The 5,656-nt window shown below is 35.9% G+C and overlaps 1 pseudogene; it reads right to left on the bottom strand.

The window, feature by feature from the left end:
* Positions 1–3,008: 3,008 nt before the first annotated feature.
* Positions 3,009–4,392, bottom strand: LOC137805707 (RING-H2 finger protein ATL8-like; annotated as a pseudogene).
* Between the last annotated feature and the right edge of the window lie 1,264 nt (positions 4,393–5,656).

The raw sequence follows: 5,656 nt of genomic DNA, 5'->3' as shown, positions 1-5,656 counted from the left end.
AAATGATGGAAACTAATATTGAGTGTACTTAGAATGTTTGTTGCATCATATGGTACAACAATATTCGTCTTCAATTCTCAGCATTAAAAAGTTCGCACATTGTTCAACTAAATGAAAGTGTATGTAATCCATTATGTTTCTACAGTTATGAATGCGCCTAGGATACACTAAAACATGTACACAATTGCAAAACATGCAGTTTCACATCCAGCGCACTCTTAACCACCATCATTCTAAAGTTCCATGAAAGTTGAATTCCCTCAACACATTTTCTCGTTCTGCATTATGTGCATCAAGGACCCAATTAAAAACCATTTCTTGATGGAATGCTTGAAGCTCGTCCTGAAATTAATTTTGAAAATCAATTTTCAGTGCAGAATAAAATACATAATTATTTCTCATAATTACCACTAACCTGCAGAACAGGAACGCAACCAGCCAAATAAATTTCACAGCCATACATTTGGTTGTTATATACCTCGGATGACCGTGTTAAACTCGAAACTATTAAGTCATACACTGCATCACCCCAATTGTATCCATCCAATGCATCTAAATTATCTAAAACCTTAAAATAAGTTTCCAGTATCTCGCATCATGCCCACCCCAACCAACACGCACTTCACATTTCCAGAATAAGTTTGCACTGGTCTGTACAGGAAATCTAATGTGGGTCACCACATACTGCAATCCTCTAAGTTGAGTCAATTATTGCTCACTTGACACTGCCTTGCACTCATGCCCTCTAAAGACCTGATTTAATACACTTTCTTCCCACATCATGCCCACCCCAACCAACACACACTTCACATTTCCAGAAGAACTTTGCACTGGGTGTGTACGGGAAGTCTAATGTGGGTCACCACATGTTCGTACTTGGGTCACCACATACTGCAATCCTCTAAGTTGAGTGAATTTTTCATCACTGGACACTGCCCTACACTCATGGACTCTCAAAACCTAATATAACACATTATATGCCTGCCCACATCATGCCCACCCCAACCAACACCAACACGCACTTCACATTTCCATAATAAGTTTGCAAAGGGACTGTGCAAGAAGTCTAATGTGGTCACCACATATTCCTACTAGAGTCACCACATACAACAATCCTCTAAGTTGAGTGAATTTGTGATCACTGGACACTGCCCTACACTCATGTTGCATACTGTTATTTCAGTATATAGATGAATAAAAACAGCTCTACAGAAAGGATATGGTGCAAACTATGTTTCTTCATATTTATTGGGTTTATTGAACAACTATCCAACGGAATATAACCAGGGGCAAAATCAGAGGAAAAAACTATTGTTGGAAATAATTAACCGTAAAATTAGAAACAAAAAGATCTTATTGTAGTATGAGATTTTACCCCGTGGGCATGTTTGGTTGCATTTTGGTGCTCTGCTTCACATAAATAACATTTTTTATATATACAGACATGCAAAGTCACACATTCATATTTTTTTTACAATCATGCTATACAAAATTAAGAGCATCTCATGGTAATTTCTTAAATATAGATTACAAATTCAGATTCTCATTCCCTTTTGTCAACCACACTATGTTTTTGAGCATTTTATAACAATGATTGGTTAAAAAGTATTTGCTGCTTAGAACAGTCTGTGTCACATCTAGGTAACAAACAATTATAATGACACTGGATTCAAGCTTCAAATCTTAATGAAATGTTTATTTTGCATCAGGGTATTGACAGCATGGCGCCAGCTTCCACAAATTTTAGAGTTGCAATCGCTTAATGACTTGGGTTTTTCTAAAACATATGTGAGATGTTTGCAGGTATGGTATCAAATTCTACCTGAAAGTGTATGTCAAATGTTGAGTACTATAAAGAAAACCTCTTATTTATTATGCTTTGTATTTTCTCAACCAATATATTACATGCTACTATACTTGACAAATTTCGGAGGTTGTCAATAACATGAAAGACCTAATACATATCTGTGCACAACACAGAGTTGGGGTAATAAGTAATTTGCGTGTAGCTTTTATGATGAGGTTATCCTATCGTGTTCTATTTTCAATTAATCTAGTTGTACGAAGCTGTTTTAATTTGGACTTTTGGAATTATATTCTTACATTGGCCATTGGCCTTGCTTGCAAAGTGTTTCAAACAATTATCCTCTACTAACAACAGCCTCAAAGCTCAACATGCAATAGATGCAAGAAATGGAGCACATGCCAAATGTTCATGGTCTCCTAACTTATACAATCACACTCAATAAGCTAATGGACTCTAAAAATCTTATCTAAAACACTTTCTGCCCACATCATGCCCACCCCAACCACATATTCCTACTAAACCCTAAACCAACAATTACTTCAACGAGACCACACAATTTATATGCTCTAACTTCATCACTGTGAAAAAAATTATCAATTTTATATCAATGTGTCTAGTAATAACAACAATACCAACAGTTCAACATTCAAGGAGGAATAGCTCTAAACTTCCTTCAACACGAAACTCAAACTAAAATTAAATCAAAATAGGCTCTACAACAACATCAAAATCATACAACAACAATGTTTCACTTCATAATCCATTGAATCAAAAATATATTACCTTTATCACGTAACCACCATGAAAAGAGACGGAGTGCGTCCACCGAGAAAACACTGGCCGACGATGGTGATGAAGAACAAGACCATGGAACCACGACACAGGAAACCAATACAACAACAAACTACAAGAGGGAACGGTGCACTGGAGAACCACGAGACCTTTGTGAAGAAGAAATTCAAAGAGGGAATGGTGCATTGGTGAACCACGAGACCAAAAGAAGAAGAAATTGAAAGAGGAAGAGTTTAGCCACTAAAAGAAGAAGAAATTGAAAGAGGGAGAGTTCAGCCACCAAAAGAAGAAGAAATTGAAAGAGGGAGAGTTTCGTAACCCTAATGGAAATTTGAACCAAAGATTAAACCTTTTCAAAAATAAATTTGTGGGCCCCGTAACAATAATTTAATATTTGTTTTTTTGCCACCTAGGCAGTTGTACACTGGAGCAATGAGATAAGCGGTTGTTCAACCAACATTTTCCTTAATATTATCATCGGCGTTCCTGTTACAATCGCTATTGCAGCCGCCTTGCGCTTTGCGTCTACTTCACTGGTTTCGACGGCAACAGCCGGGAAGTGGTCGTACTTCTGTCAGCGAGCGACGGCGAAGAGCAAGAGGGGGACGAGGAGTGCAATGAGAGCCACGTGTCCACGCAACGTGGAACCCGTGCCCGCACTGCAGTAGCACGCGGACCTTGTCGTCGTCAGCAAACTCCGTCAGGCAGATCGGGCACTCCGACCACACTCACCGATCTTATTCGCCAGCGTACGTGAACTTCGGAAGCGAGTTCACCACTTTCTTCTCCATGCCCTTGTTCACCGGCGCAGGCGGGGATCCATCGACACTGACGGAATCTGGTGGCCGACGAAGCCAGACGGAAGCTCGTGGCCGACGGAGCTAGACGAAAGCTCGTGGCTAACAGAGTCAGGCACCAGCGGTGAGGCACACCACGCAAATCAGTGTCAAGAGGAGTGAAGCCTTTTATGTGAAGGTTCAGCCCAATATTAATCACCTTTAGTATTTTTTTCTTGAACAAAGAGAGAGTCATCACTAGAAACAGAGACAAAAGAAAAAGAAAAAAGAGTGAAGAGAAGAAGTTTCGTCCAACAATTTCCGACCGCCGTTGATGCTTCGTTCGCCATTGGAAAAAGGTTCTTCCCTTGTGGTACTTCAATCTCAGCGGTCATATCTTTAAAAAGTTGTTTGAGCATTGAGAAATTCGTCTCACACAATGCTTTTAGTGTTTCTTTTAGGAGAAATAATATTTTCGGATCGTCACTGCTACTTCGGCTACCGTTAGATTGGACTGAAAGTTTGTCAGCAGGTTCATAACTCACGCTGCTTCAATTTGATCGTTCGGATTGTTGAAAAGTCACCGTAACAGTGACATATAGGCCGTTTAAGGTAGCTGCAGTTTTGTGAATTGTCTGGTTTCTTGTTCTCTATTTCATCTCTGCTGTCTTGCTATTTGACTAATTATTAAGCATAATTTGTGGTGTGATTTGAGACTCTCTTGTAACCTTAATTTTGATCATAATGGGAGCTTAATTAACTGGCTTGTATATGTGATTATCTATCTTCAGTGTGTTTTTATTGCTACCATATTTGTTATTGCTCCTCACAGATTCTTGCAAGTTGGAAAAATTATTATCCGTGGTTTATTGTTCTTGCTCTTGTTTGTTGAGTTATTACTTGAATGTGTTGAATTTTCCATCACCGCCAGGATCTCCACAAAGTTGAATTTGATGGTGGCAACGGCTTTCGATGGGGGCACGGCTGGGATTAGAGGAGTCTGAGCCCGCGTGTCATGTGGAAGCGGAGGAAAAATTGTGAAGGTCGAGTTTTCACATAGAGAAAGAAATCTTTGGTTGGAGTAAGTAAAATAATTGTGGTGGGTACTTATACTTTAGAGGAGAGTTTAGTTTGGTGGTCATGTGCCTGAAAAGAAAAAAAAAAAAAGTGGAAAACCATAATGGCTAGTAATACTGTACAGAGAGAGACGTAGGAAGAGTCGGTTCATGGAGTAGTTTAAACGTGCACATATATTTTTTAGAGTGTATTTGTTTCTAAAATTTCGTGGTAGCATATTTTTAGAGTGTATTTGTTTCTAAAGTTCTGTGGTAGTTGAGTATTAAACAGAGAAAGAAATGTACTACCTCAGCAGCACTGCATCCATAACCTCACTTCCATAATTCCATGTTTTTAATTAATTCATTTCTCTTCATGGACTTGTTCAAGAGGTTTGTGAAAAAATAAACAAATAATCAACATACTTATATGCCAATTATTTTAGAACCCAACTAAAACAATATATAAGTTTTTTATATTACTTTTATCTATATTAACTTTTTTTTATAAAAAATTTCATGTTATATATTATTTTTTTTATCAAAGAATAATATTAAGTTATTATAAAATACCGTATATATTGTGAATTGATTTTATAAGATCTCTAACATTATTATATTTTACTATTTTTTTAAAACCTACCCAGAGATGGGTGAAAGTTTATTCTTGTTAAATTTGTAAGAAAAGAAAAAGGAAGAGAAAACAAATAAAACTTGGTTAGATTCGAATATTTGAATATTTCTCTTGCCATAAAATAATTTAGCCAAATGGAAGAAACTTTTACCTAGGTTTAGATCGTAATTTCCATTTTTTTTATGGATTATATATAACAAGTGTTCAATATTTTTTAATAAAAACTTATTATTCTGGGACGAATAAGTACTTGTGATAAAATAAAGATTGAAAAATAATCAAGGCTGAATAACTTAATTTTTAAATATGACTTGACTTCAATTTTTGAATTTTAATATTAGTAGATAGTAGGGTTGTTAAAAAATATATGAAGTAAATTATAACTCAAATGAATTGAAGTATATAAAAAAAGTGTATTAAATTGATATATTAAATTTTATGAGATTATTAAAAAAATATGTCCACTAATAATAATTTAAACAATTCATATATAGATAAAATAATTTAATTTAATTTAATTCATTCAATTTATAACAACTCAATCCATTGATTATTATACTTTATTATTTACACTGTTTTTATGATTTAATTT

This window comes from Phaseolus vulgaris, chromosome 3, assembly GCF_000499845.2.
Source record: "Phaseolus vulgaris cultivar G19833 chromosome 3, P. vulgaris v2.0, whole genome shotgun sequence".
Classification (NCBI taxonomy): domain Eukaryota; kingdom Viridiplantae; phylum Streptophyta; class Magnoliopsida; order Fabales; family Fabaceae; genus Phaseolus; species Phaseolus vulgaris.
Note: the sequence above shows the minus strand (reverse complement) of the source record. Positions and strands in the feature narration are given on the sequence as shown.